Source organism: Euprymna scolopes, chromosome 24 (genome assembly GCF_053919585.1).
Source record: "Euprymna scolopes isolate OS-2025 chromosome 24, ASM5391958v1, whole genome shotgun sequence".
NCBI lineage: Eukaryota > Metazoa > Mollusca > Cephalopoda > Sepiida > Sepiolidae > Euprymna > Euprymna scolopes.
This window is the reverse complement of record NC_136505.1, coordinates 61,246,038-61,261,317: the sequence shown is the minus strand read 5'-3', so window position 1 is coordinate 61,261,317 and position 15,280 is coordinate 61,246,038.

The following is a 15,280-nucleotide window of genomic DNA, read 5'->3' as shown; positions in this document are numbered from 1 at the left end:
GCTATTCTTCCAGCTCAAAACCAACTACTTTGGCGAGTTTTTGAGGGCCATGACTTCTTGAACTGTATGGCAAAGAAACCACAGATCAACATCGACTATCTATCTGTTTTAAGAATTTATGTGGTCGTCGCTATAAAGTTCTACAATTAGTCAACTGTGTCGAAAAATTCCTTATCTTATGTTTCCGGGCATACTACTTGTGCTTGGTTGTTAGGGCTTATGTTTTGTTAATCGACATATAAGAAACTTCTGAATCACATTTTCACTAAATATGTGAGTAGACTGCTTTGCATTTTCTTCAGGATCAGCTGCTTGCCAATTATAAAGTTTAACTAAAGTACCGTAATATTCCAGTTTTATATTGCGAAATAACAGATATTTTTAAAATATATACACACACATGTAAATTTTCCAATCTTATAAATAAACTTCTTTCCACTTAACAACAACAACAACAAAAAAAACAAAAACATTAAGACATTAACGTACGGAGTTTGAAAGTACAGACCACGTCATGCAAAAAAAAAAAAAAAAAAAAAAAAGAACACGTAAATTTTCAAGACTTATAACATTCATTGCAGTTAATTAAAAACATTAAGAAATTTACGTGCGGAGTTTGAACCTAGAGACCATTTCATGCAAAACAAAAAAAGAAAGAAAAAAAAAGCGCTATCAACTTCTCCACAGTGAATTTTTTACGGCCCGTTATTCTATCATTGTTGCTAAGCGACAACATCGAAAAAATGGCTTTACCGATGATAGATGAATAAATACAACGATTTCGATTATTAATTATCGGTAATTACAGAGGGTATTCTGAGACAAAACTTAACTAAGATCACTCCCAGACTTATAAAGTAAAGTTCTGTATATTTTAAAGAAAATCTTTTCAGCCGTTTCTGAGTCTATATATACACACAGACAAGGTGGCATTTATACAATTGTAAAAAATACTTGTAAATACCAGCCAATCGATCTATCTATCTATCTATCTATCTATCTATCTATCTATATCTATATCTTTATCTATCTATCTATCTATCTATCTATATCTATATATATATATATACATACATATATATATATATATATATCATAATTTGTGATTTTAAAAAGTCAGATTTCAAAACTAGAATTTTTATTGTTTGCAAGACAAATAATACAGTATAGTAAAATATATTTCCATAACCCATGAGTTTTCGATGTTTATACATCTCTCCGTAGAAAAAAAATATTAGCAAATATTATAAAAGGTTTGCACCTAATTTGTTAAAGGTAATAAACATAGAAAATTAAATTAAATGTTTTTAAAGTTTTTAAATCATTTTAACTACATAGAATAAGAGAAATTAGATATTGATGCAGCAAAAAAAAGGGATATTGAACTGTAAATCGAAAGTGTATGCTAAATCCTGTAATGGAAGTTCTTGGTATTCGGCAGAAATAAATGTTTTATTAATCATATGACTTGTAAGCAAATTAGCGAAACACGTCTAAGACAAAATCAAATATTATGAAAGAAAAATATAAATATATTTTACTTTTGAATGTAAACTACTAATATATATATATATATATATATATATATATATATATCGAAATCATATGTGTATATTTTTAATTTTAGCTAATAAATAGACAAGTTGTTAAGGGCGCAACTCTAATATTAAAACATTTCGGTTCTCTTTTCTTCTTTCTGTCTTTCTTTTTCCGTTTCTGGAGAAGAACATACGCGCGGCATGTCTGACCTTTTAATTCATCTAATATGGGAGGTCAGATGAAATGAATGAAAATTGGATTTCCTGTTTATGTCATACAAATATATTAAAGGGAGTGAATGGGAAAATACGTTTTGATTGTTTTCAGTTTGCTGAAGGTTACTTTTGCTAATAACTTTTAAAAATCGTACTTTTTATTTTATTCTATATTTTAGTCATTTATTTAGTATATTAGATATTTATTTAATATTTTAAGTCAGTGTTGAACCCATGACGAGACGAGAATCATCGTCTAAACGTTGATTGATCGCCGTAGGTCATATATATATATATATATATATATATATATATATATATATATATATATATATGGTACGTAGAATTCAGTGAAAGAAAAACAGATATGGCCATGTTTATTAAATTTGACTTTCGTTATCTTTGTAAATATCTGATTATTATCAGTGTGTTTTAAAGATTAACGCCGAGAGTTAATCTCTAAATGAAGAAAATGTAGTTTTACGCATGAAAACAAAAATGTTATAATAAAATCTGTTTTCACGTCGGCTGCAAAACCTCGAAAATTCATCTAAATTTCAGATTTAAGTAAATTAATTGTAAAAGTCCTTAGAAAAATAAATTATAATCTTCTGGAACTATTTCCAAGATAATTAGTAAAAGTTACTCTAAATATACTGGATTAAAAGCGCCTTCTTTTTACTAAAACAATTGCTTAATTATCCCAATAAATCAACAGTTTAGTAACAGAATCCAAGTTTTACTCCATCATAACAAACTATAATCGAAGTGCAAATTTTGTATGGAGGCTAAAAAGTGTCAAAAAGTATATATTTTTTAAAAGTATTACAGAGATATATAAACTTTATTATATCTAAAGTTTTTGGATTTTTGAAGATTATAAAACTATTCATTAATTTAAATAATCCTCTTTTGGTTGTAATAAAAATGCAGGGCTTATTAAATAAAAATACTTTTCAATGTATACAATTGAGACTGTTTTATATATAAATACTAGCTGTACCCTGCCACGCGTTGCAGTGGCTCAATTTGGTGTAATGGAAAAATTTAATAAAAAGAGAAAATGCATGTTTCTTATATTAGTACAGCAATCCACTGCAAAAAGTGAAAAAGAAGGCGAAAATGAAAAAAAATTGTACTCTTGCAGAATTTGATCTGGATCCTCGGGAGTTTCTGTCAATCGTTCATGGTTTGGACTTGACCAACAATCAGTTGATGAAGCCGAACGTAGCAAAAATGTTGAAACGCTAAATGTTTTTTTTTTTTTTTTTTTTTTACAAAAATGTGAGTTAGTAATTAATATTTGGTTGATGGTGGGCGGAGGGAGGTTACTATACACAGATTCGAAAAAGTTGTCCAAAAACAAATAAATGAAAGCAAAGGTAAGTTACGTTTCTACTTAATTGGATAATTGTTTAGTGTTTTTATGTAATGTAAAATGTTTAATCGGCTCCAAAAACAGAAATGGTCGCGGACTCTGTTGAATACGTTAAGTTTGGGAAAGTAAGTTGAAAACTAAAAACTATACAAAACTGTGTCTGAAACTCACCGAATATATGTTAGCATGACATAGGCTGGCATAATCGGTGGGTTTCTGATAGTATTTTGTATAGTTTTTTTTAGTTTTAACTCACTTTCTCTAACTTAAAGTAATCAACAGTGTCCACCACCATTTTTAGCTTTCAAATACCCCAATAAACACTGTTTTTCGAGCCGACTAAACGTTACATTAAATGAAAAGGGGTTCTATTACTAAACACAGACACAAAGAAGTTGTCAAAAAATAAATATATATAAATAAATGTTATCAAAGGCAAGAAAAGTAAATGTTCTACCTAACTGGATAAGATTTTAGAGTTTTTTATGTAATGTATAATCGGTTCAAAAACATTCAATGTTTATCGGTATATCTGAAAAATACAAATGGCGGCAGACTGTATCGAACACATTAAGTTTGGGGAAATTTTGGGGAAATGAGTTTATACTAAAAAACTATACAAAATACTGTTAGGAACTCACTCAATATATGTTACCATGACGTAGGCTGGCATATAATCGGTGGTTTTAAACTTTTGCTCGATACAGGTGACGACTTTTAAAAGTCCCTTTTAGTGATTACCTGGTTTGAGGATATTTGTACAACTAAACGGCAAATCTGCTCCAAAAAATTCGGTATTTTTTTACTTTAAGGCCCGTTTCACGTATAACGAAATATTTTATTGTAAATTTCGGTGTGCTAAGAACGAATCTGCAAACCGTTTCCGTAGCAAAAAGAAAGTTTTCATATTCATGAAATTACTTTTTCGAAAAGTGGGTGATCACTTTTCAATGTAAATTTAACTTAGAATGAGCACCTACTTTCTGGCCACCTGAGAGAGGAGCATTTTTCTGTGTTTCTTGGCTAAAAAGTTTTTTGTTTGATTTCTTCTGCATGGTAATAACCCCTGAAGTCTGGGACTATTTTCCATTTCACAGCCGTAGCCTTCGTTTACGCTATGCGTGAGCATAAACGAAAGCTGTTTAGCCAATAAACATGGGAAAAAATCCCCCCTCTCTCAGGTGGCTAGAAAGTGGGTGCTCATTTTAAGTTAAATTTACATGGAAAAGTGATCGCCACTTTTTCGAAAAAGTAATTTCTTCATATCATAAAAACTATTTTTTGCGACGGAAACGGTTTGCAGATTCGTTTTTAGCACACCAAAATCTACAAAATATTTTTTGTTATTTACGAACGTGAAACGCACGGCCCTTAATGGAAAATTATATCAAAAATCCGGGGGAAAATAGTTTTCAATAAAAACAGCAAATGAATTCAATAGAAAAAAATGGATGCTATTTTTTTTTCTTTTTTCTGTGTGTTATTTGGCTAAAAAGTTTTTTGTTTGATTTCTTTTGCATGGTATTAACCCCTGAACTCTGGGACTATTTTCCATTTCACAGACGTAGCCTTTGTTTATGCTATGCGTGAGCATAAACGGAAAATGTTAGATATGCATTCGCGTACCAAACTGACTTGTCAAAAAACCTTTAAGCCAATAAACACGAAAATAAATGCCCCTTCCTCAGGTGGTCAGAAAGTGGGTGCTCATTTTAAGTTAAATTTACATGGAAAAGTGATCGCCCACTTTTCGAAAAAAATTTCTTCAGATCATGAAAACTATTTTGGTACTCCTTGGGCGTTGAGTTCCATGGCGACCTGCAGAATTATTTAACGGTCGTTCCCTTAGTACCCCCCTAGTCAAGGCTAACGCATGCGCACGTAACATTTTTTATTTATTTACTTACGTGGTGGAGTTTCTATACTGATAGGTTTTTTGAAATTTTTTCACTGGATTATTATTGATTGAACACTAACCAGATTATGAAAAAAAATTGAAAAAAAAAATCATTTCAACATTTGAAAGGGGTACTCACTTTTTAATTACCACGTTCTGGTAAATCGGTCACTCATTTTTTTTTTCTAAATACGGAAGTGTCTTCGGGAGATATAAAATGGCCGCATGTTGACGAAGCAATGTATCGGGAGGCGTACGGGATGAAAAATTATTGGTAAATTTTTAGATTAGGTCCACCTCCTCAATTTTCTTTTAAATGACAACTTGAAATGGTTTTCGACTATGCTGAATACGAAAATCGCATTGAAATTTTGCAGAAATAAGTAGTTATCAAGATATAAAAAGTTGTATTATGCATTGTAATCTTTGGCGGCCATCTTTTTTACGTGCGTGTATTTGTTTATGGCGCGTGTGCACGTAAAAAGATGGCCGCCGAAGAATACAATGCATAATACAACTATTTATTTCCGCAAAATTTCAATGCGATTTGCGTGTTCAGCATACTCAGAAACCTATAAATGTCGTCATTGAAAGGAAAATTGTGGAGGTGGACCTAATCTAAAAAAATAACAAGTTATTAAACATTTCTCCAGCATGTTAGTGAAATTTAAAAAAAAAAAAACGTTTTGAAAAAAAAAAACTCACCTTTCATAAAAACAATTAAAAAAAAACACCCACAAACTGACTTTTAACTAAATAAGTTAAAAATTTTTTTTTTAAAAACTCGAAACTTTATTTTCATAAAAACAATAAAAAAAATCATGTTCAATCTATTTTTTTTTCTTTGAGAAACAAATATATTTCTGACTTACAAATGCGGTAAAGGCACATATTATTTTTACTTTCTATGGTTTTGATATACCGCGTTTTTATTGCTTACAAAATGGGTGACTGATTTATCAGAACGTTGTAACTAAAAAGTAAGCACCACTTTCAAATGTCGAAATAATGATTATAGAAATTAAACACGGGAGTGATGGTTGTAAAACGTCGCCTTTCGCACTTTTACAAACATTATTTACGTTAACTCATTTCATAAATAATTTTAAAAAAAGTAACTAAACCATTTATTGATAATTTGTCACGTGTACAAACATTTATTTATTTACATAGGCTTAACTCTTTTCATGAATAAGAAAAGTTTTACTCTTTAAGAACAATAAAAGGAAAAAGTTACTGAACATTTATAAAATATACTTCTTTTCATGAAGGCTAGAGGAATAGTTGACTGAAAAGTCGTGAAACAACAACTAATAAAGATGAGAATAATAGTCCGCAATAAATAAAAATGGTGCTAATGCAGAGAGCGATCCGCGCTATTTTTTAAATCATATTTCCACGTTTAATTAACGTTTTACGATATGTTTTTTTTATTCAATTGTAAAGTTAAAGTACAGAATAGGTACAGAACATCCTCCCCTCCCCATGTTAAGAATGACTTTTTAAATAATAACATTATTTCAGCACGGATCGTTCTCTGCATGAGTATCATAAAAATTAATACAAATAATACTTATCTCAGTAAGTGAAAGGCTAATTTCTACCGGAAATAAAATGGCGATAATCTCGCAGTTACGAAAAATATTTTTTATTTAATTTAATATTTTTATAATTCGCAATGTTAAATTATTTTAATAACATAAAAACATTCCTTGACTTTAAAAATAGAATTTTTGAAAATTTCAATTAAATTGGTAACGTAGAAATATGGTTTTATTCACTTTTAACGAACCAAAATTACATTTATATATATATATATATATATAGATTGATATTTATCTTTGTATTAGTTATAAATTCATGGTCGTTTTGTACGATATTCAGGGGTATTAATAGTTAAAAAATCCCAAATCTTCTAGTAGTCTGAAACTATTGATGACGCATGTTAATCATTTAAAATTTGAAATAAAAATTTTGTAAAATGCTTCAAATGAGAAATAAAACCTTTGTAAAATGCTTACAGCGTAAGTTTTATTTATTTATTTATTTTATTTTATTCATTTATTTTTTATATGATGACGCGATTTGTTCTTATTTGTTTTGCTGTGACCATATATTAAAATTATATTATTTTAAATAAAAGTAAAATTGCACAGTTAAGGTGGAAAAGAAAATTAAATTCACTAAGTACACTGATAATTTATTAACTGAGATATTATAAGCGAAAAGAGTTATTTATTACTATTTACATAAAATCCGGTAGGATGCAGATCGTGTCTTGTTTGCTTTTTTCACAATGTTGTCCATCTATACTTCTACAATTAATCATCAGTAGAGATAATTCTAATTTTTAAATTATTTTTCCTTATTCTTAATTATCTCAATATTTTTATTTTCCAGATTATAAAAGATTCTTACTCTGAAATTTACACGTTCATGTGTACAAGAAAAATTACACTTTCGTATTTGAAATTCTCGTGAGAATTGTTATCATTACAATCATATGAAATAGTTTCATAATCATACTATTTTTGTGAAAATATTGAATAACCAATGTTTGATTAAATGATAATATCGTTAGGTCGAGAAGTTAATCTTGCTTCAAGTTATATTGATTTCATTAGCATGGACTTGGGTTTTTTTGTAATGTTCCATAAATATTTCTTAAACAATTATAATTGTTCACATCTACGATAGTTTATTTTCATAAAAGAACAATATAAATGAATACTTTTTAGTATTTAAAACTATAATTTTAGTAATAATTTTAGTTTAGTAAAGATTTTGTTGAATCTTATAGCTTCCGGGAAGTACTAGGTTACCTATGAAAGCGAGTAAAACAAGATAATTCTATGATATGTTCAATATTGTTGAAATGTAAAATAATGTCAATAGCAAATAAAAATATTTACCAAGTCAAATATCATAAAAAATCAGTTACATATTTATCTAATAAAAATCTTTGAAATTAATTACCATGTACATTAATATTTACATAAACTAAGTAATGATCGAATTTCTTTAACAATAACAAGGTTGGCCTGTGTGCCTTAAGACTAACGTAGGATAAAACAAAGAAACGGTTATAACAGATACAAGTAAAACAAAAGAGGGAGATAGTCAAGCGAGTTACTCAGTCAATTTACCGAGGACTGAAATCGGAATTGATCGATATATTTTTACGTCCGTTGTGACGCATTATATCAGGATGAAGAATCCAAAAACAACGTTCGCAAACTACAAGGGACATGGAAATATAGTTCTATGTAATATATAACCTGGTAGTTAGCGTTTTTTCGGAGGGGCATTTATTTATTACAGAACTTCAAGTCAAAGACAACCGCTGGGAAGTTAAACAATATGAAACGGAGGTTAGTGATCCAGTATTGACCATCCATAGTTAATACGTGTACGCGATCATGAGATTATTAACGTTTACGCTTGTAAACATGTCTTGTGAACTGTGATTTAATGTGTAACATGCATACATGCACACACAAACAACAAACAGAAAAAACGAGCATGTTATACATATATATACGTACATTTCGTATATTTATAAGCTACATACAATCAACATCCAAGTGAATGCTTTGACGATAATTACGGTTTTCAAAAGGTGAACAATTAAAAGATAAATCTGCCTTACTAAAAAATTGCTAGGTTTGTTTATTGTGTCTTTTACATATAAAAAAACCCACCCAATATTTTTGCTAATGAGGAAACTTTGTTTAAAAGAACTATATGTCAAAGTTATTGTCCGTGGTTTAATATCTATCACAATAAAAACATCGTTTCCGAAACGATCGTACAAATTATTGACTTTGTTGTTGTTCCTTCTTATGAAACAGATTTTTAATTTTTAATTCTAATTTGAATTTTTAATTATCACATTACTAAATATTAAAGTAGCTCTAGGATATTTGCCTATCGAGCTTATTATATATCTGAATTACAACGGGCACTGTTCTTTTCTTGTATTTTAATTAAATTAGTAATTTTACTATCACATTAAAATACACTCTTCTCTTTAGACTACTATTCTAACCCCCTTTATATATATATATATATATATATATATATATATATATATATATATATATATATATATATATACACTAGACTACCCGTGACCCGTTGGGTCAGTATGTTATATTAGCTATGGAATTCATGTATGAGCGTGACACCTGTGACGTAAAGAAAATAGTTTGTTTTTGGACATAACAGAAACATTTCTATGAAAGTATATTAAAATGAAAAAAGTATATAGATAGATTTCTATGAGTCGTTCTGTCTATTATAATTGATTATCTTTGAAAAAAAATTACAGTTACTGAATTATAAGTGGTTGGTCATACTTGTAAGTAAATGTGCACTGAACAGATACCATAATACTTATAATAGTTAAATTCAAATTTTGATATATCTGCATTTTTTACATTGTTCATTTCTGTATTACGTTTAAGTTATTTAAAAATAATAATTTCGAAATAATAGCGTTGATATTTCAGCGTCCCAATTACTCTCTTGTTTTTTTGTTCATTTTAACCCCCACTCTTTCCATGTTAAATAATTATTTCAAAATAATAACGTTAATATTTCAGCGTCCCAATTGTTCTTTTTTTTTTTCGCGTTTAAATTATCCAAATAACCAATTGTTAATACTGTCTGGGTTTTTTTTTACAGCATTTATTTCTGTATTACGGTTAAATTATTTTAAACCCCACTCTTCCCATGTTAATAATAATTTCGAAATAATAACGTTAATATTTCAGTGCGCAGGTTATGCGCATGCGCAACTGGATGTCGTAAACCGGAAAGTGGGTTACATACATCGTTACAAGGTCATTTGAGATTTATAATTATATATATATATATATATATATTTATATATCAAAGGGCGAATGAACTCTTTTTCTGGGTCAACGGCCAACTAGCACCGTGTATATTTGTGTGTGTGTATATGTGTATTGGGGTAGAGAGGGCTCCCGTAAGCCGTGGTGAAAGCAACCTTTCTAGGAGAAGCAAATCTCTGATTTAAAAAACCATAAAGCGGAAGACCAGTACCCGCATTAAGCTGGTCTGTAGTTTAACTTGTTGCTGGCTATCTTGCTCTTGCTTGTTGCTGGATCTCAACATTTCGAACCGAGAGAGAGACTTGCTTTGTACGACTTAGCTGTCGTACAAAGCTAAGACTCTGTAACATCATATTTGTATAGATACTCCCTCAGACATTTTGGCTCATGGATTTTAAATGTCTGAGGGAGTGGCACTCGTCTGACAAGACGTTGCAATCATCATCATCATATATATACATATATATATATATATATATATATATATATATATATTAAAAGAGACACGTTTGGTGTCTGTTGGTACGTTTACATGAATACGTTTTGTATATCAACCACTATGTTAACTTTGAATATTACGCGAACTACAGAAGACTGTATATGCCGTAGACGACACGATCCGACGACCACACGAAGTCTCTTGACTCAAACAAAAAATTATTGATCGAAATACATACCATCAGAATCAACGAACTGTTGCCAAGGCAACACGAGTGTATCCATACCAGCAATGTACAACTCTTGCGTTCTGGTTGCGATGAAGTCGTTGGAGGTTTTTGAAGCATTTCTCAGGCAAAAAGTTGTCGAGATGCTTAAAAAAGTAGTAGTCGGTAAGTGACTGGTTGCGAGAGTCTGGCAGATTAGGCAAAGTTTCGTTGTCTAATTCGTTCATCTGCTGCAGGGTCAGTTTAGCAACGTGCGGTCGGGCATTGGTAGAGAATTATACCTTTTCTGTTTTCTTTTTGTTGTTTTTTTGTTGTTGCATATTTATTAAAGTTTTCCGACATCATCAATCACTGCTCGGCTTTTACCGTCGGTTCTCGTCAGCTGTCGGTTGCACACGTAAGAAAATAATGGGTTTAAAAGATGTAGTTTATTACTACATCGCTCCTGCAATTTAGTAACTGTTGACATTTTTAAAGTTGATAACTATCATAGAAATGATATAAATTGAAATGAGACCAGTTCAACTAAAGTAAACCAATATAAGTGTAAAATCTCTACATTAATATGATAGCGCGTGTGTAATTTTGTGTGTCACGCTTACATCTTTATTATTCCGAGTGACTATCGTTTAATTGTTATGACCTTCTATTTCTTGTAATAAATGATTTTACCTAGAATTTTTCATATATTTTGGTTTGTATTGTTACGTGCCCCTGCTGAAGTTAGCTTTGTTATCCGATTGTGATAAATTAATTAAACTTCCTCTACCAAAAAGAGCATTTTAAATGGTGATAACAAATATTTGGTCTTCTCGACTTAAAACACGGACTCTAGGCTTGTGGTTTTATAAAATAGATGTCAGATGAATGGATGGATGTATTGAGCAATCGGCTGTTCTATCGCTGTTAGAAATGATAGGTCAGAGAAATTTCAGCATATATTTTAAATAAAAAAGACAACCGATTCAACATGTATATATATATATATATACATACATATATATGTATATATACATATATATATATATATATTTATATATATATATATATATATATATACTGTATCTTTATTTTATTTTATTTTTTATATATAATGAAGAAAGTCAAAGAACGAATAGGTAATATATACAAATTTCAAAAGATGATTACCTATATTTAGATTCATACGTCTTTTTCTCTTTTTCCTTTCTCTTTTCTTTGTATGTATATATATATATATATATATATATATATATATATATATATATATATATATCGCATACCAAACTCTCAGTAAAAATAGAGAAAGACACATTTACAATAGAAATAATTTATGGAGTTGCGCCCCTTACATCAATATCTCTTTTTTTGTAATAGAACAAGAAAGACTACTTCCGTTGGTTTTTGTTTTTATTCATTTTATTTATGCCTCGAGTTGTCTCTTTTGTTTTATTGTTTGTTTGTTTTTATATTACTCCTTTTATTTTTTTTTCGGGCGATATTTTTTTATCAAACTCTAGCGAGATTTCTGAGTTTTTGACATTTAATAGTTCTCCGATTTATATTTATAACTGACAAATGAAGAGTAAAAGACAGACCGACCTTCATTTACGCTGACTGACGCCAAATATTTTTTGTTGTTTTATCAGCAGAGTTGCTTAGACGTCTTCAATTCTTGGAATCTCTTCTGAAACTGCTTTCGTCTCAATTCTTAACGGTTAACTTTCTCCTGTAGGAACGCTGATTATATCTTTCTGTATGTTTCGTATATCAGCATTTTATTTTTTATTTTTCGTTGGCGCCGTTGTTGTCATGGCGACGGTTCACTTGGTCGTTTTAATTCCTTCGCGTCTCGGAATTTTAACCATTAAATTTATTTATTTTTATTAATACGCTGTTGACATATCTCAATATCGTCACAACCTCACACATTTAAAATAAAAGAAAAATGATTGTTTTTTTCTTTATTCCAGTCTCTGGAGTTCAAAATCTTTCACTCGTTTAATGTTTAGGTTTTGTTGACCACTCCGTTGAATAGATTTTTGTTGATCACTCTTGTTGAATAGATTTTTTGATATTTATCTAATTTCTTGGAGAAATAACTGACGGGTCGCAACTGTCCATTCTGGTCATATTGAGATAAGACCGCGCCTATTTCATGAGTATATCAGCGTTTTTTTTTTCGCTGTCGCCGTCGTTGTCATGGCGACGGTTCACTTGGTCGTTTTAATTCCTTCGTGTCTCGAAATTTTAACCATTAAATTTATTTATTTTTATTAATACGATATTGACATATCTCAATATCGTCACAATATATATATATATATATATATATATATATATATATATATATATATATTCATAAATTTTGGTTTTGGTTTCGATTCAAGCTGATGCACCCAAGTCATATGGATATATTTTTTATTTTTGAAATCACAACTTCATAATATCTAAGTATGGATAAAAAATTGACTCGATATACGAAATCTGCATAAATTAAAATATCGTATTCTACGACCGTTCTACGCCGTAAAAAGCGTTTAAGCGTAAATGGAGACGCTCTGATATTATTGTAGCTCTTTTGTTAAATCTGCAAAAGTATTTATCTAAGGTAGCAGGGGCTGCTACCTTAGATAAATACTTTTGCAGATTTAACAAAAGAGCTACAATAATATCAGAGCGTCTCCATTTACGCTGAACATACACAGGATGCAAACACCAATATATTACACAAAAAAGAGCTCGCTGTGGAATTTTCACAGGTACCGCTAGTAATTATATTATTATAATTACAAATACACTAAAACCCGATTAACAAAAATTATCCACGCACAAAACTGCATTAAACGTAATAAAATCATTTTTCAATTATTTTGTAATATTCTCATATAAATGCAATGTAATAACATAAATTAATATAATCCAAACACGTTTTACTAACTAAGATCAGGAATAAAAGTTAGAGTATGCGATCTACAACGTGATTAAACAATACGATACTATTATTATTTATTCAAATTCATTTAATATTCAAGTCAAATTTAAAGTTTATATTTATTAGATGGGAGATCTAACCTTGCCAGGGATTTTATATTCCACACTTGCAATACTTTTATTGTAACCGAAATCGATGAAATCGACCATTTTTCAATACAATCGATTGATTGTCGGCTCTAGTGGAGAACCTACCTCGGATCACCGGAAGGAAGGTCTATAAGCTTCCCCGCAGGGACTTACCCACAATACATTGTAGTCTACATTGTACTGTAGATAACCTACTGTTTATTTTTTAAAAATTATTATCGTATAATACCGTGAATAAAAGCTTAAAATTCGAAAATCAAGTGGTTCAATTCTACTCCAAAACATAAACATTAATTTCGAACGCGCCTCTGTCTTCTCAAATATGTACTGTTGACTTTATACACCTTGTCATTCTGCTTGTATCATGATCAAACTTTGTAGGTGCAATTGTGATGTTACGCTGGATAACGGTATTAATTTTAATCAAAATCGAACTGTTTCCTCTTTAACCGGATTTTTTCTACTATCGGTTTTCAATACTTATCGGAATCATTCTTATATAAAACATAAAACACTGTCATACCTATAAAGCCTATTTGTGTAATCTTAAAAACAAAACAAAAAAAACCGACCAGCCGTTTTGGAGTTCATAGGGAACGAACTCTCTGAGACACACACACACTCACACATAGAGAAAGTGCCTTATATATATATATAAGTAGATATTTTCTAAAAGTCTACGAAATGTGAAGTGATTGTTCAATTAAATAATTGAAATCAAAACTAAAATTAGAAAATTAGTCTAATTTTTGAGATTCATAAACACATAAATATATTTGCATATATAAATAATATATTTATGTATATAGATAAACATATATATGTATATATAAACGAAATATAAACCGTTATTTATGCACGTTTAAGTTTTGTGTACGAGAGGCGTGCGATAAGTAATTCCTCTGACCCACTTCTAGTTGTCTGATCTAGCTGAAATTTATCATGTGCAATGATTTATATCTCTAGGGGTTATGTGACAAATTACAGCTTTGAACTAATTGTGGTTTCTGTTTTACAGGTGTTTGAACTGAGTCAGGTGTAAAATGGAGCCTGTTGAATGTCGAGCAGTGATCTGGTTTTTGTATTTGAAAGGACGCACACCACAGGAGACTTTTGATGAAATGAAATAAACTTATGGTGATAATGTCCCATCATATGACCTTGTAAAACGCTGGTATTGTGAATTCAAATATGACCGGAAGTCTGTGGAAACAGCTCCCAGACCTGGTCGCCCACATTCTGCTATTGATGAGGCATCTGTCCGTCAATTTGAGGCTGCCATTTTGGAAGATCGGCGCATTACTATTCGCCAAATAGCCCAAGATGTCAAGATTAGTACAGGGTCTGTAGAAACTATAATTCATGACCATTTGCATATGCATAAGGTGTCTGCCAGACGGATTCCCATGTTACTCACACCATTCCAGAAGCGAGAACGCGTCGAGTGCTCGAGGATGAATTTGGAGATGTGCTAAGAAGATGAGTCTAAGTTTTTCAAAAGGCTGATTACATAGAATGAAACCTGGGCTGATCACTATGATCCAGAGACCAAAGCCCAGTCAATGCAGTGGAAGCACTTGGACTCACCACCTCCAAAGAAGGCAAGAGTGCAGCCCTCCGCTGGCAAGGTAATGCTCACAGTCTGCTGGGACCAGAACGGAGTAGTG